The sequence below is a fragment of the Bos indicus genome, chromosome 11 (genome assembly GCF_029378745.1).
Source record: "Bos indicus isolate NIAB-ARS_2022 breed Sahiwal x Tharparkar chromosome 11, NIAB-ARS_B.indTharparkar_mat_pri_1.0, whole genome shotgun sequence".
In the NCBI taxonomy this organism is placed as follows: Eukaryota; Metazoa; Chordata; class Mammalia; order Artiodactyla; family Bovidae; genus Bos; species Bos indicus.
Window position 1 is genome coordinate 103,852,695 of NC_091770.1, and position 25,332 is coordinate 103,878,026.

The 25,332-nt window shown below is 55.4% G+C and overlaps 1 long non-coding RNA gene across 3 annotated transcripts; it reads right to left on the reverse strand.

Moving 5' to 3' along the window:
- Window positions 1-15,067: 15,067 nt before the first annotated feature.
- On the reverse strand, window positions 15,068-20,715 carry LOC109566598 (uncharacterized). 3 transcript variants are annotated; one of them, XR_011569509.1, is made up of 5 exons: window positions 20,488-20,715; window positions 19,843-20,030; window positions 19,052-19,337; window positions 16,185-16,351; window positions 15,068-15,678 (listed from the first exon to the last, which is right to left on the reverse strand). It is a non-coding gene; the product is annotated as an uncharacterized lncRNA (long non-coding RNA). The 3 variants fall into 3 exon arrangements; XR_011569510.1 differs by lacking the exon at window positions 19,052-19,337; XR_011569508.1 differs by having other exon boundaries at window positions 16,185-19,337.
- Window positions 20,716-25,332: the final 4,617 nt, after the last annotated feature.

Sequence of the window (25,332 nt, forward strand, 5' to 3'; positions counted from 1 at the left end):
GGCCTCAGAGACAGACCCGCCCTGATGGAGCCTCAGCTGGGACCACGGCCTAGCCTCCTGGGCAGCCTCGGGGCAGAGGTCCCCATCTGAGCGGAGCCTGCATTTCACACAGACGCTGTGTGAGGGTCAGGGATTGCCTTCGTGGGTGTGCGTGCTCAGTCGCTTCAGTCATCTCTGACTCTTTGTGACCCCGAGGACTGTAGCCCACCAGGCTCCTCTGTCCATGGGGTTCTCCAGGCAAGAATACTGGAGTGGGTTGCCATGCCCTCCTCCAGGGGATCTTCCTGACCCAGGGATCGAACTCCTGTCTCCTGTGGCTCCTGCATTGCAGGAGAATTCCTTACCGCTGAGCCACGGGGGAAGCCCCTTGCTCTTGGAAGTGAGGGGAATGCCATCACAGGGCACAGACCCCAGGACATCTGTCCAGGCCCAGGTCTGCCCTCCCCCTCCTCCCCTCCCCCTCCATCTCCGGCCACCCCAGCTCCCACCTCTCCTGCCCTCTGGCCAAAATCTCTTCCTCCCTCCGAGTCTCTGACCAACCCCCCCTCCACCGCCGCCCCCAGCTCGCTGCTCCGAGCGTGCAGGGCTGGCCGCACCCATCTTTCTGGTCATGGCATCGGTGTCCCGTGGAGCCTTGTAGACCCCCAGGGCTCCCGGCCCTCCCCCAGGACCCTGACTCAGTTCCCTGGAGCTCTTCTCTCACGTGGACTTGCTCTCCTGCTCTCGCCCACCTGCCCCTCCAGGCCGTGAGCTCCTGCAGGGCAGGAACCGTCTGTCGTGTCAGCACCACCCCCAGGCAGTAGCTGAACCATCAACAGAGGGTCTCAGGGCCCCCTCCCGCCTCTGAGCAGCTGACACTGTGGGCCTGGAGACTAACAATAAAAGGTGCCTGTTGAGTCAGAGGCAGGGGGATGCCCAGAATGACCCTGGGCTATCCTCCACAGAGCAGAGTGGGCACTGCCCGCCCCCTCGTGGTCATCTCCAGCACTGCAGCCCCAGGCAGGAAAAGCAGAGACCAAATCCCTTGTTTGGGGTCCAGGTTCCCCGACCGCTCAGCGGGTAAAGAATCCGCTTGTGATGCAGGACACACACTGGGAAGATCCCCTGGAGAAGGGAAAAGGCAGCCCCCTCAATACTCTTACCCGAAAAGCCCCACGGACAGAGGAGCCTGGCGGGGCATGACAGAAACTCAGCAAGGCAGTGGTTCCACCAGGGCCCACCCCCGAAGGAGCAGAGCCTGCCCGCTCCTGGGCGAGAGGGACCCCAGCGCCTCCCTCGCCGCCTCCCCCCTCCACTGTGCCCGTGCTCAGGTCACTCCGGAGGCCTCCTCAGCCCAACCAGGGGCCCAAATGAGGACCCCAGGGGCCACAAGGAGGGTCTTGTCCCTGGTCCCCGATGGTGGTCCCGTGCCTGCCCCCTTCTGCGCCCCCGGGTCCCCAGTCCCCCACGTCCCCAGGCTGCCCGCTGCTCAGAAGGACCTCAGGGAGCGGAAAGCTTTTCCCAAGGACTCGGAGCACAGTGGGTCACAGACAGAGGATCAAGGCCAACAGACTCTCCCGCAATCTTCTGGGGCCTCCGGGACCACCCTGTCTAAGCACCCCCTCTACGGGGGAGTAAGCTGAGGCCTCCTCTCCTGCAGCCCCTCCACACTGGGGAGGAGCCTCATCCTAGCTCCCGGTGCCCAGAGTGCTGGACACAGAACCCCAGACCCTGTCTTCCCCAGGCCTCTCTAGGGATGGCCCAGTGGGCACCCTGGCGACCCCCTTCCCGTGCTATGGGCCGGGCATGTTGCTGGGGGCTCACTGTCTCTGTCCCCAGCCTCCTCCTCCTCAGCCCTGTCCCTCCCCCCATGCACACCCCTCTGACTCCCAGGACAGTCAGTGAGTGTGAGCGTGTGTGTGCACGCGTGCACCTGCGCCCTCGTGGGGACACCCAGAGGAATTGGCCCCCATGGGAGGGGTGGCAGGGGTCCTCCAGGACCTGAGGAGCTCTCACCCCAGAGGAAACCCCTGGAGAGGGGTGAGGCCGGCTGGGGAAGTGGGAACCAATCCTGTCCTTCTAGACTCTGCCCATCTCCCGGGCCGGGGCCTCATGGCAAGTTGGACGGGGACCTGCTCAGCCCAGCTCCTCGAGGACGCACCCAGGCTCTCTCCTCTGGACGGGTGTAGTGGGCACTTGCTCGAGGTCATACTGGCCTCCCTCCTGCTTGTCTGCCGGGCCTCACGATCATGGCCAAGAGTCTGCGAGAGATCCCGGAGGGTGCGGGCACGTGACCCCGCCCACAGCGCACATGCGCCTCTGGTCGTGTGTCCTGACGCTTGCTAACAGCTCTGTGATCACCGCCCCCCTCTACCACCCCCCACTCTCCCCACCCCGGGGGCCCCCTGCCGCCCAAGTTCCCTGGGCCCTGAGCCCACCCTCCCGGATGGGTGGGCTGCAGCACGCTGGGCTGGCGGGGTTGGACATCTGGGGGCCCGAGGGTCACTGAATCTACCCCTTCCAGCTCTGCTGGTCACCAGACTCCATCCCAGGGTCCAGCTCAGGGCATGGCTGGGTCAGGGGGACCCGCAGGGGGCAATAGACACCCGGTCAGGGCAGGGAGAAGGTCTGGGGCCCCTCCTCCTCTTTCTCCACCCTTTCCCACCACCCCCACATTCGTCTCTCACAGGACCCCAGGCAGAAGTTGTATGCAGCCCGGGCTGGTGTAGGTGGGGGCCGGAGGAAGCCCACCACCCACATGAGGGTGTATTGGGGCACTTACTGTCATCAGGGGCCCTCTGGGAACTCCGTGATTTCACCCACTTTATAGCTGAGCAGTGGTCCCAGGTCAAGCTCGCTCAGCTCCCAGTGACCAAGGCCGGCGGTGTTCCCGGCGGTCAGAATCACTGCTCCTCAGCTTCACTGAGCCCGCGCAGAACAGAAAGCGCCAGACCCCCATCGCCCTTTCCACCAGGTTGCAACTGCTGAGGAGTTTTGAGCCCTCCTGGACAGTATGGCTTATCCATTTTTGTCTCATGTAAGGCCGTCCTGTTCTGCTCCTTCCGCGTATAAGGAAATTATACGTACCTCACCCAATCAGCAAATGACTCGCAAGATTCCTGACCCGTTCCTTTGTTCCCTGCCTGGACACAGTAGGGGAAGGAGAGGGCGGGATGATCTGAGAGAAGGGCATTGAAACATATAGATTCCCACACGTAAAGCAGACAGCCAGTGGGAGGTGGCTGCATGACGCAGGGACCCCAAAGCCAGTGCCTCCTGACTGCCTAGAAGGGTGGGGTGGGGAGGGAGGTGGGAGGGGGTTCAGGAAGGAGGGGACCTGCGCAAACCCACAGCCAGTTCATGTTGATGTATGGCAGAAGCCATCACAATGTTGCAATTATCCTCTGATTTTAAAAATAGAATTTAAGACAAACAGGCAGATGATCTCTGACGGTCGCTGGCTCTGTCAGGAGGCCCGCCGTCCTAACACAACTCTCGCTCTCATCAGCTCTATTCTGTCTCACCCTGTCTCTTGTCTGGCAATTCTTTCCCTACCTAAGCATGGACCACAACACTGAGGACGAAATTTATTAACATGAGGGTTATTGCCCTGCCCACAGACTGCTGTCTGTGGCTTGGCACTGAGTCCTCGTTTCACCCTGGGCAGTTGGCGGGGGAGAGGATGGGAAGGCAGGCGCCCCTGCCCAGAGAGGCTCCGCTGATCCACACAGTGAAGCAACGCCAGCTCTCCTGGGCCCCAGGGGCCAGAGAGATAGGACCTGCAGTCTCCACGGACGACCCGAAGGACCCCCAAAGTACAGGTGGTCATCAATGGAAAACCGAGTGATACTTCTCCAGCTGTGCCAGCCTTGGCGTCACCTTGTCAAGAACCCCAATTTCAGAGAAGGAATGAGGTCTTCTCTGCTCCCCACAACATTCTAGGGGATTCATACTCATTTATATGCTCGGAGTGATGGACACAAGATCGCAGAGCCCCGTCCTCTAGAGGAGCCCTGTGGACAGCCGGCTGAGGGAGTTTCCTGAGAAGCGTGGGGACCACCTACCAGCAGCCTGGCGTCTCCCCTCCCCATGCTAGGGGCCGAGAATGTTGCTAGGATACAGGATGCCCCTGCCCCCTGGCAGAGCTGCCCCCAAGCTCTTTCATCTCATCCTTCTCAGCTCCTCTGTGTGCACTCCCCTCTGACTCCTGGCAGGGCAGTGAGTGAGTGTGTGTGTTGGTGTGTACGTGTGCACACCTGCGCCCTTGCAGGGACGCCCGAGGAACGGATCCCACTTGGGAGGGGTGGGCAGGGGTCTTGCAAGAGCTGAGGGACTCATCCTAGAGAAGACCTGGGAGGCGAGAGCCCCCTCTTTTTCTCTGGACTCTGCCCACCTGGTGGTGCCTCGTGGCCCCAGGCAGACCCTGCCTGCTCTGGCCTCAGTTTCCCAGCCGTCCCTCTCGGCTGGTGGTGGACCCGCACCTGCTCCGCCCAGTTTGGATGCCGAAGGGGCTCTCCCCGCTGGGTGGGTGGAGGGGTCGCGCTTAGGGCGCACGAGCCTCCCTCCAACCGGGGACTCGGGTGCACCCGGAGCGGAGCTTCGGGCGCCGGGTCCACCGCGAGGCGCGCGCCCGGGCCCGCGGACAGCGCGTGCTCGGGCAACACCGACGGCTCCCCGTGCGCCGGGTCCCTAGACCCCGCACTGCCCTGAGAGCCCCGCGTCCGCTGCGGCATTTGAAGCGCCCTTAAGGGCTGGAGGACGGAGCTCGGGGTGACACCTGTCTGCCGAGAACCGGGAGCCCCTGATCTTGGAGCGGCCGGGGACCCGCGTCCGTTTCAGAAGTGTGTCGGATGCCAGGAGAGACTGGCCTCTGAACCAAAGACTCGGACTTTTCCCTCGGGGCCCCTCACCTGCCAGACTGGATTGCGGCGCCGGGAGGACCACGAACTTTTGGCGCTGCATCCCTGATCCCGTGCAGTCAAGTTCTGCTTTTTTTTGTCTAAGGGGGGATGAGCTGGACATGCCGGAAGGTGAGCTGGAGACCCCTGTCACCCCAGTGACGGAGCCGGGACCCTGAGCCAGGGTACCCCAGGGAGCGGGGATCCGCCACCCCCGTCCCGCCCACTTCTGGGGATCGTGGCCCTTGCAGCAGGGGCACGCTGGTGCCCAGGGTGATGTGCCTGGCTGAGGAGACACACACGTGTCTTGGCTCCTTTATGCTTCATCTGTTAGGAGTTGAGGCACTTCCCTGTGGGTTGACTCTAGGGGCCACGGGCAGCGCTCGAGTCATTTTGCGCAGATCTGTTTGGGGCTGAACTGAACGCGGCCATCGTGCTCTCATTTCCTCTTCTCCAGTTACCGGTTTTGTTTCTGTGTCAGGGAGAGAGAGTGATTCCACATTTTACTCTTTGGAGAAAATGCACACCTGGACTTTTCCTTAAAGTGATATGAAAACTTGTTACCTTTCAAATCTTGCTTGAGGATAGCTTCGTGGTTTAAAAAAAAAAAAAAAGGCAGCTTTCTTTGAAAGACTCATATTCTAAAAAATTTTAAATCTGAGATAGGAGAGTTTTCCCACAGTTCCTCAGAAAGGGCCCTGGACCAGATGTCAGAGAAACTCCCAGTGTGTCCTTGGGTCAGTCACCTTCCCTGGGCCTCAATGTCTTCATCTGTAAAATGGGTTGGGACAGTGGGGCTAGGTGATTTCCATAGGTTCTCGCAGCTCTGACAGCTGATGATGTTGTTACCATATGTTCTGTAAGCTGTGACACAGGTGATACAAATGGGTTTTTTCTTTAAAAGTTATAGGCTAGTAAACGCCCAAACCAGAGAGGAGTGAGTTAGTCCAGTGAAGGTCGTTTATACCCGTGTGTCACGGAAAGTCCCGTTAAACGATCACCACCCACGTGCTGCTCCTCGTATGTCACCAGAGTTTGTTTCTGACCTCTGGACACTTTGACTCATCTCTTGGGAGGGTTTGTGTTCAACCCGCTTAGTAGTCCCCTGAGTCTCATACCGGTGAGTCAGTCTCTGAAAGACTCATGAATTCCAAGTCCTAGTGTTGAATCCCATCTGGACAAGTCTTGTAAGCCAGCCTCAGCATCTTGATCTGCACCGTGGTACATGTCGTCACCACGTTTGCTCACATCTCTCCCTTTTGATGCACTTCACACGTGTGTTAGCTGCGTCAAAACCACAAAGATAAAATTTCTGCCCTGTCCTCTTGCCAAGAGATTCTTTTAACCTTTTTTAACCTGGGAGGGTCAGGGCACGCGCTCATGCCGAGCTGCTGGCTGGAGCATCCGCCAGCCTCTCCCTCTGAGGGTGTCTTCCCCTGTTTCCTCCGGGTGGGGTTTAAGGGGCTGTGGCCCATACTCTTGGGGCAGGCCAGCATTCGAGGCTGTAGCAAGTGCCCAGCCCTGCTTATCCTGAGACCATGACACATCTCCAAGTTGAATGGGAAGAAAATTACTTTTAAAAAAAATAAGTAAATAAAAAAACTGCTTTACTGAGATATAACTCACATGCCACATGATCCACCCACTTAAAATATATGTGGTCAGTCGTGTCTGACTCTGCGACCCCATGGACTGTAGCCTGCCAGACTCCTCTGCCCAAGGAATTTTCCAGGCACAAATGCTGGAGTGGGTAGCCATTCCAGGGGATCTTCCAGACCCAAGGATCTCTCTATTCTTTCCCACTAGCGCACCTGGAAGCTCTTTAAGCATATGATCCAGAGCGTTTTAGTGCATCCACAGAGCTGTGCAACCAGCACCGTGATAGCAGGCGTTTTCACCACCTCAAAGAAGACCCCGGGCCTGTTAACAGTCACCCCCCATTTCTCTTATCCTCACAGCCCTAGACAGCCATTGACCTACTTTCTATCTCTCTTTTGGACTTTTCACAGACATAGAATAGTACAACGTGTGGCTTTGTGTGACAGCTCCTTTAATGTAGCCCGACGTCAAAGGTTCATCTATGTTTGTGGCATGTATCAATAATTCATTGTTTTGCCAAACACTGTTCCACTTCGTAGAGTTACCATACTTTGCTTGTCCACTCGTCAGAGGATGGACTGTTTGGGCTGTTTCTGCCTCTGGCTGTTCTGAACAACCATGCTATGAACATTTGCACGCGAGTTGTTCATCTGTTTTTATTTCTCTTGGGCGTATTCTTAGGAGTAGAAATGCTAGATCATATGGAAACCCTTCAAATTTTGAAGCATCACCAGGCTGTCTTCCAAGGGGCCGCACTATTTTGTATTTCTGCCAGCCACATGTGAGGATTCCAATTTCTACACATCCTTGCACCCTTCCCATATCTGTCCTTTTAATCGAACCATCCTGGTGGATGTGAGGGCTACCCTGGTGGCTCGTGGTAAAGAATCCGCCTGCAGTGCGGGAGGCCTGCGTTCCATCCCTGGGTCAGGAAGATCCCCTGGAGGAGGAAACGGCAACCCACTCCAGAGTTCTTGCCTGGAGAATCCCGTGCATAGAGACTGGTGGGCTGCGGTCCCTGGGGCCGAGGAGTCGACTGAGTGGATGTGGAATGGTATCTCGTTGACTGTGGTTTTGGTCTGCCTTCCCTCCCGAGGATGTTGAGCATTTTTGACGTGCTTATTGGCCACGTGTATATCTTCTTTGGAGAAGTGTCTACTCACCTCCTTTCTCCATTTAAAAAAATTGGGTTATTAGTTTATTATCAAGTTGTGAGCATTTACTATATATTCTACATGCAAGTCTCTTATATATGGTTAGCTGAGGTTTTGTCCCACTCAGCAGGTTGTCATTTTAGTGATATTGTCTTTTAATGCACGTTTTAAATTTTAATGAAATCCAATTTATTTTTTATATTTGTGCTTGTCATATACAAGAAACCATTCCCTAACTCAGGTCAAGATGCTTTATCCCCACACGTTTTCCTCTAAGAGTTTTCTAGTTTTGTCTCATGTGTCGCTGTTTGATCTGTTTTGAGTCAGTCTCTGTGAGGCTGTAAGGAAGAGTCCAGTTTCTTCCTTCGCCTTCACGTGTATGTACCTGGCTGTCCCAGTACCATTTGATCAAATAAACTATTTTTTCCCCATTTAATTGTCTGGTCGCTCATCAAAACCTGAGTCGAGACATGCAGGCTTGTTTCCGGACTCTCAGCTCTGTCCCGAGGGTCTGTGTGTCTGTTTTGTTATGTCTATTTCGTTATGTTTCTATTTCTGTGTATCTATTTTTATGCCGGGGCCACACTGTCTTCATAAGAGTTTTGAAATTGGGAAGTCGAGTCCTCCATCTTTGCTCTGCGTTTTCAATACTGTTCTGGCTATTCTGTGTTCCTTGCATTGCCAAATGGATTTCAGCATTGGCTTGTTTATGTTTGCAACAAAAAAAGAAAAGAAAAAGAAAAGAAGGCAGCTGAGATTTGCTGTGGATCGCATTGAGCCTGTAGTTCCCTTTGTGAAGTATTGCCGTCTTAATAGCATAAAGTCTTTTGACTCATGAATATGGGATGTCCTTCTATTTATTTTGGCCTTCAACTGCTTCCAATAATGTGCTGTAGCTTTCATTATACAAGTCTTAATACTTTGGACACTAAATTGATTTATGAATATTTTAACCTTTTGAATGTTATTGTAAGTGAAGTTGCTTTCTTATATTCATTGTCAGAGTGTGTTCCTCTATAGAAATACAGTTGATTTTCTAAAGTTTATCTTCGGCTGTGCTGGCCTTGGTTGCTGCGCGGGCTTCCCTCCGGCTGCGGTGCGCAGGCCTCTCCCTGCAGTGGCTCCCTTGCCGTGGAGCGCAGGCTCTAGGCACGCGGGCTTCCGTGGCTGCTGCACTTGGGCTCAGCAGCTGTGGCCCCTGGCACGCGGGCTTCTGTGGTTGCTGCACTTGGGCTCCGCAGCTGTGGCCCCGGCTCGAGAGCACGGCTTGGTTGCTCTGAAGCATGTGGGATCTCCCCAGATAAGGGGTCAGACCCGTGTGTCCTGCATCGGAGGGCAGATTCTTTACCACTGAGCCCCCAGGAAAGCCCACGGTTGATTTTTTAAATTGACATAAAACAGTATTTTAGTCTCAGGTGTGTAAGACAATGATTTGATATTTGTATATACTGCCCAGTGGTCACCCCAGTCAACACCCACCTCCTCACACAGTTCCACAGTTTTTCCCTTCTGATGAGAACTTTCAAGATCTGCTCTCCGGGCAACTTTCAAATATTCAGTCCAGTGTTGTGAACTGCGGTCACCACGCTGTACGCTGCGTCCCCAGGACTCACTTATTTTATAGCTGGAAGTGTGTACCCAGCTCGGCCCCTTTAGCCCCAACCTCTGGTAACCACCATTCTGTTCTCTGTATCTAGTAGCCCTTATGTTTTTTCTTTAAGATTCCAAATATAAGTGGATTATATGGTATTTGTCTTTCTCTAACTTGTTTCACTTTGCACAGGGCTTCCCTGATAGCTCAGTTGATAAAGAATCAAAAAAAATCCAATCTCCTGCAACGCAGGAGACCCCAGTGTGATTCCTGGCTCAGGAAGAGCCACTGGAGAAGGGATAGGCTGCCCACTCCAGTATTCTTGGGCTTGCCTGGTGGCTCAGCTGGAAAAGAATCCGTCTGCAATGCCGGAGACCTGGGTTCAATTCCTGGGTTGGAAAGATCCCGTGGAGAAGGGAATGGCAACCTCCTCCAGTATTCTTGCCTGGAAAATCCCATGGACAGAGGAGCCCGGCAGGCTACAGTCCATGGGGTTGCAAGGAGTCAGACACAACTGAGCAACTTCACTTCACTTCAACTTGTTTCAAGGTTCATCCATGTTACAGCAAGTGGCAGGATTTCCTTCTTTTATGGCTAAATAATATCCCATTACACACACACCACGTCCTCTTTATCCACCCATCAGTGGATGCTTAGGTTGCTTCTGTATCTTGGCTACAGTAGGCAGTGCTGCAGTGAACACGGGCTGTAGATATCTTTCTGGGTTAGTGCTTTAATTTCCTCTGGATAAACACCCAGAATTGGGGTTGCAGGACCACACAGTAATTCTACACATTTTTAATTTTTTGAGGAACTTCCATACTGTTTTCTGTTTTCCACTGTGGCTGCCCCCGTTGACATTCCGATGCAATTGAATTTTGTGCTGTTTATCCTGCATGCTGCTGAAGAAGGAAATGGCAACCCACTTCAGTATTCTCACCTGGAGAATCCCATGGACTGAGGGGCCTGGCAGGCTGCAGTCCATGGGGTCACAAAGGGTAGGACACGACTGGGTGACTATCACACTTTCACTGTGTCCTGAAACCTTGCTGAATGGTTTATTAGTTCTGATAGTTTTCCTGTGTATTCTCTGTGATTTCCTACGTACGTGGTCATGAAATTTGCAAACAGAAATAGTTTTGCTTCATCCTCTCCAGCTTAGACGCCTTTATTTTTTCTTACCTGATGGACGAGGCTGAAGCCTCCAGTGAAGTGCGGCAGTGAGCTGGCGGGACTGGTCCTTGTTCCTCTTTCCTGCCCCCTGGGGGAGGCTCCAGCCTTCCCCACCGAGTGTGACGTGTGACGTGAGCTGCGGGACGTCCTCTGGAAATGCCCTCTGTTTCTAGTTTCTTGAGTGCTTTTCTCATGAGAGGGTGTTGGGTTTTGTCAAATAGCTTTTCTGCACTTAGTGGGAAAAGCTCTCACAGCACCTTTTAAGCCATGAAATCATCTGCCTCCCTGTCTTCCTCTTTCTCCCTCACCAAACCCAGAACCTCCCTGAAAGAAATCAGAATCCCAACTAAACACTCGCTGCAAGACGGCTGAAGGCCTCGTGTAGGTCTCTTGGTCCTGTGATTCTTGCCCTGGCTGCTGTGTGACTGGGGCTGGGCCAGCCTACTGGACACCCCAAACAAGAGACATTCAAACAGACAAGCTCAAAGTTCAGACATGACTGACGATTCCCGGGGTGGTGGCTCCTTTCGCCTGCACACACACGACTGCCTCTTCTGTTAGACTGTAGAGTGAGAATGCTGGGCATCAGAGGACAGCGTTGTGCAGGAAACAGCATGGACTAAGCTGTGTGCCGAAAGGTGACGGTGGCCAGGCAGAGCCTTGTGTTAAAGGGACGGTAACATATTCTGAGCAGACCTTCCTGTTGGGGAAGTCTGCATTCTGAAAAATCTTGGGTTTAGTTTATTTCCCTGAGCCCTTACCTGTCTGTCTTTTTGTTCCAGGAGTCTGACGTGTCATCAGCTAACCTCACGAGTATAAGCTCTCTGACCACGTTCTGACTTGTCACGAGTAAGCGGGCTTTGGGAGTCATCCGTGTGTCTTCATCCAGGACAGCGTCAGCTCAGTTCTGCTCATAACCCCAGGCAGTGCTGGTGGAGCCCAGAAGGCAACACCACGGTTGCAGGCCACTGGGCGTTGAGTCCAAGGCCTCAGAGAACAGTGATGGTAACGGGGGAGCAGGAAGGACAGTGCGTGTCAGGGCCCTCCACCAGGACACACCTGTGCGCACACACACGCGTGTGTGGATGTGTACTGAGAGTGAGAACTGATTTTAACGTGTTGGCTCACGTGCATCGGTGGGCGGAGAAGTCCAAAGTCTGCAGGCCAGGCTTGCAGGCGTCTAGATGCTGCGTCTGGAGGCAGACCTCTTTGTCCGGGAAACCTTGCTTTTTGCTCGTAAGGCCTTCAACTGAGGATGCCCACCCACATTATTGACAGTAATCTTCTTTACTTGGGCTCCCTGGGGGCTCAGACAGTAAAGGATCCACCTGCAACGCGGGAGATCTAGGTTTGATCTCTGGGTCAGGAAGATCCCCTGGGGGAGGGCATGGCAGCCGACTCCAGTGTTCTTGCCTGCAGAATCCCATGGAGACAGGGGCCCGGCCAACTCCAGTCCATGGGGTCCCAAAGAGTTGGATACGACTGAGGGACTAACACTCACTCTTTTCACTTCTTTTCTTGAAGGCAGTTAGTTGTACACGTCAGGCACACCTGTGCAACACGTGTGGGCTAAATCACCAGTCTGACCGAATGAGGTGAGGCCACCGTTTCAGCCCGCCCTCTCCTGACGTGGGACCCACAGCTCTGCTGGAGCCGTGCTGAGTCTCGGAGTGAGGACAGTAAGCGAGCCACTCTTCCCAACAAAACACAGGTCCCGGAGGCGACTCAAACACACAGACCCGCTCCCCAGGGCACGCAGCATGCTGGCGGGAGGCTTGCTCGTCTCTCCTCGATGCCCGGCAACGTAAACACTGGGATGTGAGGGTAACTACTGTGGGTACATCGTACATTCTACCTCATGCCACATGGTAAGAAGATAAGGGAAGAAAAGGCGTGTGCTTGATGCACACGCACACACACGCGTACAGTCTATGGACTCGAGGCTGGTGAACTTTTTGTCGTCTTGCAGCTCCATGACCAGCTGGACTGCCAGCTCGCAAGCCGGCACCACTGCCAGCGCCTGATCTCGCCCCAGCGCCAGAGCCTGGTCTGGAGCTAGAGGCCTTTCTGGCACACTCCCGACAGCTAGAGGTCGTGCGGGCTCCAGAGCTAGAGCTGAGCCCAGGGCCACCTCTAGGCTTAGAGCCAGTGCCGCCAAGAACGGGAGCCAGCTCTATCACTCGATCCAAAGTCAGCTCCGGAGCGAGAACGAGTTCCGACATCAGCTAGTGGGAAAGCCCCCAAACTTCGGTAAGCTCCAGAACCAGCTTGGGCACCAGTCCTGGAGTCTGGATCAGACCCTACCCAGATCCCAGGGCAACAGAATTGCACTCGGGTCTGCTCCAGCCCGGCTCTGGGAACACAACGAGACCTCCTGGCAGCTCTTGAGCAGAGCTCGCTCTGGAGCCGGTGCCAGCACCAGAGCCTGCGGGAGGATGAGCCCCAGATAACTGAGTGCTCCAGGGCAGTACCAGAACTCCAGCCAATTCCCAGCAGCAGCCCAAGAGCGCAGGTGATCTCTGGAGCCAGCCCCTCCAGAGCTCCAGACTCAGGGTCACTTCCCGCATGGGCTCCAGCACCGACCCACTCCCAGAGGCAGTTCTGTTACCACCTCCAGGGCTCGAACCAGTGTTGGCTCCACAGCCAGACGGGCTCCCACTGCAGTACCAGCTGCTGCCCCAGCGCTGCTCCCGGGAAGGCTGGTGCTATCCCACAAGCCGGAGGCAGCCTGGACATCAGCCATCACGCTGACCCCAGACATAGAGACAGATCTCTCACCGACTCCTGCACCAGTCCCAGTGATAGTTCTAGTGCCCATTTAGAAGGAGAACCAGCACAGAGCCAGTGTGAGGTTCCCAGGAGGCAGCGGCTCCAGCACCGGCTCTAGCATCGGCTTCAGAGGTAGAGCCGGCACCAGGTTCAGAGCTAGAGCTGGCTCCAGTCATGGCTCTAGGGCCAGATCCACAGCCAGGGCCAGCTTGGCTGCCAGAAGCCAGTGTCGGCTTGGGAGAAGGTACTCCGGCACCCACACCAGAGCTAGGCCAAGCTCTGGCCCCAGTGTGATGCCATTTCAGGCACAGAGGCAGCTCTATTCTCGGTTCCTGGGCCGGATTCCACGCCTGCTGGGGGGCCAGCGTCTCCCCTGACAGCGATTCCAGAGGTGGACCCAGTGCCAGAGCTATGGCCGACTCTACCACCAGGCTGAGGGCCAGTTATGGAGTGAGCCAGGACTGGCTATGCAGCCGGAGGCACAGAGACCAGCCCCAGCCCCGGATGAGAGCCAGAGTGAGCCCCAGGCCAGCCCCACTCCAGCACCAGGGACAGCTCTCGCACCCAGGCCACACCCACAGCGGCTCAGCGCCATGACGTCAGCTGGAGCCACACCAGCGCCCGCCCAGGAGTCAACCCCGGCCTCAGTGGCCGCTCCAGAGGCAGAGCCGCTGAACGGCAGTAGCTGCGGCACCAGCTGCAGGGCCAGGTCTCCACCATCTCGGAGGCTGACCCGGCTAGCACACCTCCCCTGGGGCCGGAGCTGAGTCTGACACCGGCTCTCGCATCAGCTCCTGTTCTAGGAGCAGAGCCCCTTTGAACCTGAGCCAGCTCTGTCCCAGCTTCAGATCAGCTCTAGCATTGGGTGGGGCCAGGTTTGGGGCCAAGGGGGGAGACAGTCCCTTCTGGGCAGGTCAGTCACAGGTCCCTTCATCACCTCCTCTCTCAACTCCTCCTCCTCCCTGAGGTCTCAGCCCTCAGGGTCTCTCTCTTTCCCTCGGCCCCACTTTCCCAAGCAAGGCTCAAAGTGGGCAGAGACCGCCAGTGTTGGAAACTGCAGCCAGTGTTGTAAAAACTGCATGTTTTGACCCAGAAAATCCACCTCATGGGTTCTTCCTAAAGTAGTAATTTATGGGCACAGATGTTCCGTTCAGCTTGATTCTGAGAATGAAAAATGGCAAATGGCCCACGTCCCATAGCAGGGGCTCTTCGGAAATTCTGACTTGGGGCCCCAGAAAATGTGGAGGAGGAAGAGGACTGGTCAGAGTCCAGCTGGGGGAACCACGGTTCAGAAGGGTACACGCCCCTGGGATCCTCCCCGACACCCCAAGTGCACAGGCACACATGCACACGCATCACGCGAGGGTCCCTGTGGGTGGGCGCCTAGGAGTCGCTCTGCAGGTAAAGGGATGCACTCGTGGAGCCCTGGGGTCCACGCACGGTTCTCCCAGAGAGGCATGTCCTCCACACCTCCCTGCAGGGGTCTGCTGGCCTCTCTTCCTCACGTTGTCCCCAGCGCTGGTCGTCACCAGCCTGGAAACCCGCTGGTGCAGGGGCGACACAGCTGTCTCCAGTATTTACGTTCCCATGTCGCCGGAGGCCGAGCGTCTCAGATGTACACCAACCACGTGCGTCGCCTCATTAGCCATGCACAGGTCTGTCCTCTGTCCCTTTTTAGAACACTGACTTTCAAGATCTGGGGACCACAGGGGTGTCAAGCCGCTCTCTGGCCCTGGGACGCGAGGGACGTTGTCCCGGCCCGTGGTCTGTCCTCCCAGCTCTCTGCATGTTTGTCTGTTTGGCCGCAGGAGGAGCCAGGCGCTTCCCTCTGTCTTCTGGCTCTGGGGCCACACTTAGAGCAGGGGTCTCCACCCTGAGACTGTACAGATATTTACAAAAAAGACTTCAATTTTTACACCTTATTTTTAATTCACCTAGAATTCCCCTTTTATTTAACAAGAATGCTACTTCAAGTTAAAAAAAAATTAGCCACTCCCCACTTAAAATATGTGGGCTACATAAAAGAGGTGCCTATAGCTCGATTCCGTTTATAGGAACATCCAGAGCAGGGAGAGACAAGAGACAGAAAGCAGACTCTGGGCGTCAGCGGCTGGGGGAGGGGGGCTGGGGGGTGGGCGGCTTTTGTTCCTTTAGGTCAGAAATGGATCTGCTGAGGGAGATCCACAGTGGGGTCCATCTCGGAAGGTGAGTGCGGCCAGGGAGCAAGCCCTCGGGTCAGGGTTTCCTCTGGAGTGGAACCGCGGGGAAGGTCACTCAGCATCGTTGAGTATACTCCATGCTTAGGAAGTGCATGATGTACAGTGTAAAGAATTAAATGCTGTGACAGTGAGGCCTCAACTGAAAGGCACCGTAAGTAATGTCAAATGAAAAGTAGAAATTAGAAATATCGGGAGGGGAAGGCAAGCTCTAGGCGGGAGCAGGGAGAAGGGTCCTGGGTCGGGATCCGGTGCTGCGGGCAGTTCACAGGAAGGCGCGTCCGGCTGCTCTGGGCCCCCTGCAGGAGGCAGGTGCAGGTGGGTGTTCCCAGCCACCTTGGCCCTCGAGACCCTTTCCTGCCCCGGCACGCCCCCAAGCCTGTGCCGCCCACATGGACGCCCCTTGCTCGGGGACGGACGGGGTGCCCTGGTCCTCCACCTCCTCGGGCCGGAGGCCTGAGGACCCAGAGTCCTGCCCGCATGAGGATGATGCTTTCCCCGCCCCTGGACTTTCTGCTCCCAGGTCGTGCACAGACCTCTCCCGGGAAGAAGCGAGACCACCCCCAGGACTGGGTACAAACCTCGGCCAAGAGGGTCCCCAGGTCCCCACACTCCCTCCTGCTACCTTCACCTGGGGGGTTAACATAGCCGGCCCTCTGACCCCTCAGCCTGCTCCCGCTCGGGGCAGGCCCACCCGACACAAGCCCTCCCTCTCACACACACAGGGAGGGGACACAGGGCTCCCGCGTGGGATCCCAGAGGCCGCTGGGTTGGGACTGGGCTGCCCTGGGCCTCCCTGTGTTACCTTTGGTTCTTCTGGGCAAATGACCAGACAATGTCTGTGGCTGTGGCCTTGGGACCTCAGGACGCACAGGAGGACACGCTGCTCATCAAGGGCTCCGGCCAAGCCAGCTGGGCAGGGGCTTCTCTAGGATGAGGCGCCTGCTTACCAGTTCCGAGTTCTGTTGGGCTCTATGGTCAGGGAGGAGACGTCACTTCCTGGGGTCTCTATACTTGGAGTCCTGCTCAAACATTAGCCTCCCAAGGGCCCTCAGGGCTGCTGAGGGGTCACCCCCCCCCACTTCATGCCATGTCCCTGCATGGTGACACCAACGGGGAGGCCTGGGTGCAGCCAGAGCCCGGCTCTGGGGACACAGCTGGGTTCAGACTCAGCTCCTCCTTGTCACCAGTGACGGGACCCTGGACAAGCTATGTGCCTCTCAGGGCCTCCCCAGTCTCCCTGTCTGCACAGTGGGGTCACTTGATCATCTACGGCCTGGAGGCTCAGTCGTGTCTGACCCTTTGCAGCCCCATGGACTGTAGCCTATCAGGCTCCTCGGTCTGTGGGATTATCCAGGCAAGAATACCGGAGTGGGCTGCCATTTCTTTCTCCAGGGGATCTTCCCGACCCAGGGACTGAACCCGTGTCTTCTGTGTCTGTTGCGATGCAGGAAGAGTCTTTACTGCTTGAGCTGTCGGGGGAGGCTGGTCGCGATGTATTGTCCTTTCAATGTTGTTTTCCAGGATTTTACTGAGGATTTTTGCACCTCTATCCATTATAAGACTTCCCTGTAGTTCAAACGGTAGAGTCTGCCTGCCATGCAGGAGACCAGGGTTCGATTCCTGCGTTGGGAAGTTCCTCTGGAGAAGGGGACGGCAATCCACTCCAGTATTCTTGCCTGGAGAATTCCATGGACAGAGAAGCCTGGTGGGCTACAGTCCATGGGGTCGTGAAGAGCTGGACACGACTGAGTGACTGACACACACATCCATAAGGGATTTTGGCCTGTAGATGTCTTTTCTTGTGGCTTCTCTGGAATCGGGTTAATGCTGGCATCACAGCATGTACATCACAGTGACTTTAAAAGTATCCCCTCCTTTGTCTTCGGAAGAGTTTAGGAAGAACTGGCATTCTAAGTATTTGAGATGAAACACCGGGCTCTGGGCTTGGCTTTGTTGACAGTTCCACTGCTGCTTCAGTCTCCTTACTTACAGGCTAACCAGGCTTTCTGCTTCTTCTTGTATCAGTTTTGGCCGTTTGTGTGTTTCCTGAATTTTTCCATTTCATTTGGGTTAAATAACTTCTTCCGTAAAATTGTCCCATGCTTGCCAGTTTTGTAAATCTTTAAAAGAAGCAACTGCTTTACTGATTTTCTCGAGTGCTCCTCTGTTCCATTTATCTTTGCTCTAGATTTCATTATTTCCTTTGTTCTACTAACCTTGGTTTTACTTTGCTCTTCTTTGTCTAATCAAGGGCTCTTGATGAAAGTGAAAGAGAAAGTGAAAAAGTTGGCTTAAAACTCAACATTCAGAAAACTAAGATCATGGCATCTGGTCCCATCGCTTCATGGCAAATAGATGGGGAAATAGTGTCAGACTTTATGTTTTTGGGCTCCAAAATCACTGCAGATGGTGACTGCAGCCATGAAATTAAAAGACGCTTGCTCCTTGGAAGAAAAGTTATGACCAACCTAGACAGCATATTAAAAAACAGAGACTTTACTCTACCAACAAAGGTCCGTCTGGTCAAAGCTATGGTGTTTCCAGTGGTCATGTATGGATGTGAGAGTTAGACTATAAAGAAAGCTAAGTGCCGAAGAACTGATGCTTTTGAACTGCGGTGTTGGAGAAGACTCTTGAGAGTCCCTTGGACTGCAAGGAGATCCAACCAGTCCATCCTAAAGGAAATCAGTCCTGAATATTCATTGGAAGGACTGATGCTGAAGCTGAAACTCCAGTACTTTGGCCACCTGATGCAAAGAGCTGACTCATGTGAAAAGAACCTGATGCTGGGAAAGATCGAAGGCGGGGAGAAAAGGGGATGACAGAAGATGAGATGGTTGGATGGCATCACCAACTCAATGGACATGAGTCTGAGTAAACTCCGAGAGTTGGTGATGGACAGGGAGGCATGGAGTGCTGCAGCCCAGGGGGTCACAAAAAGTTGGACACGACTAAGTTATTGAACTGAACTAATCAAGGGCATCGTCTCACCAGCCCCAGACAGCAGCCAGTCAACTCCCCAGGTCTGCATTGTTGGGTAGACAACAGTCACACACTGGAGTGGACCAGGCTACCAGTGGCTTTTCATGGCCCCCCACTCTCTGACTACAGTTTCACCCTGAACCTTGTCAGCCCCCAGGCTTTGGTGGCTGCCATGGACGGGCTGACCTGGCCTCTCACAGACCACAGCCTCAGGTGTTGTCTGTGATCTGGAAACAAGAGGACTTGCTGAAGTTTGCAAAGGGCACTGCCCACCATCACAGGGCCCTACCCACCACCACCAGACTCTGCCTCTGGGTGCTTCCCTCACACCCTCCAGGCTTGGGTCCCTGGTGCCTATGCCCTTGGGCACTAAAGAGCATCCATCCGTCAGATCTGACAATGGCAAAGCTGGTCCTTCCATCCAGCCACCAGTTCGCCAACATGGAGCCCAGGACCAGTAGAAGCTCCCACTGCAGGATCTGGGATCAGCTAAGGAGATGATGGCCTGGACTCAGCGGCTGGGAAGGCGCCCACGTGCTCGGTGTGCACTCCAGGCCGAAGCAGAGAGGATCGTGAGCTTTTCCAACGTGAGCTTGGCCCCCTTGTGGCCAGGGGCAGGAGATGACTGCCCCACCCCTTCTCTGGGACAGCCCCTCCCAGTTCCAGCGTGCCTCACTCCCTCCATACCCAGAGGGGACCAAGATGCCCCAGCTCCTAGAAGCCCCTGGAGTTGGACGCTGGCACGGGGTGCCCTCGGGGTCTGGGCTCTGCCGATCCTCCACTCCTTGGGGGCCAGGAGTATACGTTCCGTCCTCAGCATCCCCATAGCCCTCAGCCTCCAGCAGCCCTCGTCTTCAGCTCCACACGTCCTTGGCAGCCTCGGGCACATGAGGGCTGGGTCTCAGGGTCTGCAACGTCAGCTTCTCGCTGCTCTCCAACCAGCAGGTGAGGGACCCCCTGCATCCACGTCAGCCTGGGCATCAGAAGAGCGACAAGGGCCAGAGTGCCCTGCTGATCCCCCAGGCCCCTCACTCGGACCTCTCTGGTCCAGACGGCACCCGAAGGGCTTTGACGAGAAGCCCCCTCTGGGCTCTCAGGACAGCAGGCCCCTCCCCGAGAGGAGCAGAATGACTGCACAGCCTCCACTGAGCACAGGAGGAGACAGAGGCCACCTCCGCCATCTCTGGGGGGTTCTCTGGAATCCATGCTATACCGGCTGGAACACAGGTCCAAAAAACACCTCTGAATCTAGGAGCTGAGAAGTGGGGGTTCTGACCAGACAGCCTGTACCTTGTCCCCCTTGCTCTGCAGTGACTTCTGACCCCTGTCCCCACACTCAGAGTCCTGTGTGGTCTGGTCCAGACCCCCTCCCCGGTGAGCACCTCTCATCCCCGCCCCAGGCTCCCTACCGCCTCCCTCCCCCAGGGACCCTCCCAAGCTCCTCCCCACCCCGACACCCCCATCCACAATGGACTCACCTCCAAGACCGGGCTCAGAGCCTCAGGCTCCTGTGCAAGGACAGCCTTTGGGGCCAGGTTGGCCTGGACTCAAACCCACGGCGGGGCCACGTCACGGCCTGTGACAGGCCAGCTCATGTGGTGACTCTCTGAGCCTCAGTTTCCTCCACTGAAATCAGGATCGGTGCCTCTGACCTTGGGAGAGGGTGCTGGGGATCAAAGCAGGGAGAGGAAGACACCCAAAGTGCTTGGACTCAGGAGGTCCCCTGTCTGGGGGAGCCCAACCCAGGACAAGGTCTCAGTGTGGGCTCAGTGGACGTGAAGAGCCATGATCTGACCGCGCTAGTCACGGCTGGACTTGGTCACTTAGACTTGAATGACCTTGAGTGCTGGGACTGCTGCTCATCTACAAAGTGGGGTGAAATCACTGAGAGACCAGAGGCCTCACTATTAACCGCTACTGCCCCCCAACTCTCAGCCCTCGGGGTGCTGGGCGCCCTTCTCCATGGGCTCCCTCTGACCCTCGGCCACCGGCCAGGCCTGCCCTAGGGGACAGGCTGGACCTCTGTCTTGGGGCGCTGTCAGAAAGACAAGCAACGTGGGCAGAGGACGCGCGGACGTGGTGGTCTCCCGTTCTCCCTGCCGAGTCGGCGTCCAGCGACTCACCCAGCCGGGCCCTGGGGTCCAGACGGAGGGCTGGGGGTTTGCACGGTGACTGTCCTGTCTCCTGGTCTCCAGGACCACCCCGCCCAGCGCTCGGCGGCCAGCCTGGCTGCGGTGGGGGTGGAGTCAGAGCTCAAGGGGACACAGGCCCCAGAGCAGGGGACTGGGGGGCCCGGCAGGACGTTCACGACCGGAGGAGCCGTTGGAGGTGCGCGCGGCGGGAGGCGGGGGACGCGCATGCGCGGTGCGGCTGCAGGGGGAGGGGTGACCGAGGCCCCGCCCCCCTGGCGGGTCACCCCCACGCCCCATCCCGAAGCAGGGGTGGGGAGGGCTGAGAGCCTGCAGCGCACCCCCAGCCCCCAGGAGGGAGAGTCAGCGCAGTGAGCGCCCTGAGCCTCCTGAGCACTTCTTGTCCAAGCCCTCACGGGACAGTTAAGAAACAGGCCAGGAGAGGGGCAGGGACTCGGCCCAGCACAGCGCGTGAGCCCGTCACAGAAGGGAAGGCAGGGTTCCAGGCTCCGAGGCCGGGCTTCAGCCCTGCCATGGGGTTTGCTCTGGGAACCAGACGGCCTGAGGTCCTGGGGGACCCTGCCCACCCACCCTGCCCACCCACCCTGCCCACCTCTCCCACGTGGGACCCTTTCCTTTGGGCATCGACACATGGGCTCAAGTGCGCGCGTGTGCGCACACACACACACACACACACACACACTGAATGCCCTGCTGGGAGTGGACCCTGAAAGGAGATGAGGAGGAAGAAAGAGGTGGGAAGTGGCCTGACGGGACCCACCGCTGGGGAGGGCACAGGAGGCGGTTCCCTGCTGCCTGGACGCCTTCATTTTATCTCCCAGTTATTGAGCGCCTGTTCCATGAAGGCTTCCGCCTGCGTGTGTGCTCAGTCCTATTTGACCTTTTGCGATCCCATGGACTATAGTCTGCCAGGCTCCTAGGTCCATGGAATTCTGCAGGCCAGAATACTTAAGCAGGTTGACAATTCCTACTCCAGCAGATCTTCTTACCCAAGAATCGAACCCGCAGTCTCCTGCATCTCCTGCATTGGCAGGCAGACTCTTTACCACTGCGCCACCTGGGAAGCCCCCTACCCCATGCAGGCGCCTCCTAAATGCTGGTGGCAGAGCCATGAACACAGGCTGACAGATAAGATCTTCATGCCCAGGCACACATGCCTCCCAGGCAGGTTTCGTTCTCAGGAGATGGGTCTGACAAGAGGCCTAAGTAAGGCTCCTGGAGTTCCATAATCCAGGCTGGAGGAGAAATGAGCTCCCTGGGGACCTTTTAGCATCCTATCACCAGGACGGGGCTGGGAGGGCACAGGGCCCCCCTGGGAATGTGAAGCGTGTGCTCACTCCCTTGGGGAGAGTTGTAACATCCTCTGTCTCTGACCCTGGAACCCTGTGTCTTCTTCCAGCTTCTGGGAAATGGTGACAGGCTCAGTTGTTAGTATGCAAGTGGGCCCAATCTCAGACCCTTCTTAGTTCTCAATGGGCCAAAACTGAAGTTGCTCTCCTTGGTCCAGCCGACAGCATTGGGGCAAAGGACTGAGGGCTTGAGGAGGGCAGAAAGGCTTAAAGCAACTCTTAAGAACCACGATTTGGACAGGAATGGGTTTGGGGCTCCAGCAAGTGCTGGATCATGGTAGACTGGATAAGAGGGCAGCCTCTGGACCAGTTCTTTGGGTCTAAATCATGTCTCTACCACTTACTTTGTGTAGGTCACTTCCTCTCTCTGGGCCTTGGTTACCTTTTAAAGGTAAGAATCAGGTGAAGATTAATGAGCTAATACAGGGAAAGCTCTTAAGAAAATGTCCGGCACACCGAGAGTTCTATAGAAGGTTTTGTGCAGTTGGCTCAGATCAGGGCCCCTTGGGCAGGACAGGGGGCAGGGGCTTGGCTGGTGGGAAGGGCATGGAGGCACAGCAGGCCCAGAGGACGACGGGGCTAGCTATGGGCTGCCATCCCCTGATACCTGTCCAGCTGTCTGTCTGCTTCCCCAGGAGGCCAGCAGGGGCAGCAGTGCCCCCCAGTAGAATCGGGGGACTGTTACCGGGTGGGCAGAACCTCTGGGAGACAGAGGAAAGCACCCTGAAATTGACTGCTCGGCCAGGTCATCAGGTGCGGGAGAGATGGGAGGGGCTTGGGGAGGAGGAGAGGGTGAGGGGCTGAGGGATGAGCGGATAGTGAGAAAGAGGCGCAGCTAACTCCGGAGACACTCGGGGCTTCTGGCAGTCACCTGTGCTCCCTGTTACCAGATACACAGGGGAAGGGAAACTTGGATTTGAAAGAACCTGCTGGGGTGACTAGGGCCAGTGGAGTAAGGAATCCAAATTTATTGAAAAGCAGACAGTGATTTTACTAACAAAGTGGGTTTCATCAGGAAAGGCAAGAGGATTGCTATCAGGACACACATACCACAGCAAAGACTGTAGGCAAGTCCGCGAAACAGGAGAACAGAGTTACTCTGCAGAGAATAGTAGGCAGCTGGGAAACTGAGCTTTGGAGGAAAATCCATTGGAGGAAAGTGCGAGTTCAGGGCTGGTGAGGGCTTCCCATTGGCTGAGCTGCTTGCTTTCCCATTGGCTAAGAAAAAGTTACCCAAAAAGGCAAAATGGTTGTCCAAGGAGGCCTTGAAAATAGCTAAGAAGCAAAAGGCAAAGGAGAAAGGGACAGATACCCAACTGAATGCAGAGTTCAAGAGAACAGGAAGGAGGGATAAGCCTTCTTAAGTGAACAATGCAAAGAAATAGAGGAAAACTATAGAATGAGAAACACTGGAGATCTCAAGAAAGATACCAAGGGAATATTTCCTGCAAAGATGGGCACGATGAAGGACAGAAACTATGGACTTAACAGAAGCAGAAGAGATTAAAAAGAGGTGGCAAGAATACACAGAACTATACAAAAAAAGTCTTAATGACCTGGATAACCACGATGGTGTGGTCACCTTCCTAGAGCCAGACATCCTGGGGTGTGAAGTCAAATGGGCCTTAGGAAGCATTGCTACAAACAAAGCTAGTGGAGGAGATGGAATTCCAGCTGAGCTATTTCAAATCCTAAAAGATGATGCTGTGAAGGTGCTGCACTCAATATGCCAGCAAATTTGGAAAACTTAGCAGTGGCCGCAGGACTGGAAGAGGTTCGTTTTCATTCCGATCCCAAAGAAGGGCAATCGGAGCTCTTTCCTGGGGGATGAGGCTGGTGTGTGTTCTGGAGAGGGTCAGGCTGCTTCCTTGGAGATGATCTGAATGACCAGGGGAATCTGGTATTCACACTGTAGACTGTGGTATTCCCTGGGCTAAGACAGGAGAGTCAGGCTTTATAAAATAAACAGTAAAGGGAATTCCATGGCAGGCCAGTGCTTAGGACTCTTGTGTTTTCACTGTAGGGGGCATGGGTTTGATCCCTGGTCAGGGAACCAAGTCCCACAAGCAGCATGGTGAGGCCAAAAAGTAAAATAAAAATAAAATATATAACATATATAAACTAAGTGAATAATAAAACAAAACGACAGTGAAGACCTTTGTCTCTGCCCCCAGGCTGCCCCTCTGGTCCCAGGGTCTGCTCACACACTCGGACGCTCCCATGTTCCTGGCTCTGAGGCATCTGTCTGCTGTCTGTCTAATTTTCTTGGGACTGGCAAATGCTATTCCATCAGTGATCCTGTTATTCCCACAGAACTCCCACTCCAGCATGGATCTGCTGGCCTTTCCTCCTCACCACTGCCTCACGAGCTCTGGGGGCAGAGAAGGGCTGGGGTCCCGCTGAACAAACCCAACTGCTCCAAAAAGCCACACCATGGCGAATGCCCCAGCTTCAGCCCCCAGGCCAGAAGAGCAGCATGCAGGGCAACGAGGCAAAGAGAGCCCCACAACCGCATGAGAACTCTGGTGTGCACACAGGGAGCACGACAACGTCCTCTGTGGCAGCAATTCAGACGGTCACCGGGGCAGAGACGGGAGCAAAGAATGAAAAGACCAAGTTTCCACAACGAGATAGGTGCTACGGTATTTTATACAGTCTGTGTTAATTGGGGAAGAAGAAACAATACATGAGGGCAAAGCACATAAATTTGAAAAGAGGAAATAATCAGCTGGAACTAATAATTGGCACCACGTGTCAAAGCGGCTCACGTCCTCTTATGTAAAAAGTCCCGAGGGACCTCCCTGGTGGCCCAGGGGTCAGGACTCAGGCTTTCACTGCTAAGGGCCTGGGTTCAATCCCTTGTCAGGGAACTAAGACCCTGCAAGAGGCGCAGCGCAGTGCAGCCCCCCCAAAAAAGAGTCCCTAGAAACGAAGAAAAGCAGCCGCGCAGATAAAGGAACACAAAGGTCATTATCAGACATGTCACACACACAATTAACAGTTCAGTGTCATGACTCCAAAACCCCCAGGGTTTGGAAATATACTCCGGGGCTGTGTGGAAATAGGAACTTTTATTCATCATTGATGGGAATACATGTTTCTTTCCAATGGAGACAGTTTGGTCATGTCTGTCAAAATTACAGACGCATTCACCCTCTAACTCAGTAGTCCCAGGTCAGGGGTCCATCCCCTAGAAACACCTCTACACTTGCCATGGGTATGTTTTGTTTCCTGCACCTTCATCAGAGCAAAAGGCTGGACACACCCCAGCTCCCTCCAGTAGGGGAGAGGATACGTGATGACCGTCCACATGAGGAAACAAAGTGTTATTGGGGTAGAAAATAAGGAGGAAGAAGGGAGGAAGGGAAGACCTCTGAGTGCTGACCTGGAAAGATCGCCCCTGGTGTTGACCGCTGGCAGGGCTGAGCCTCACTGGACAGTCCCCCGGACTTCGGGCTGCCTTTTCTAA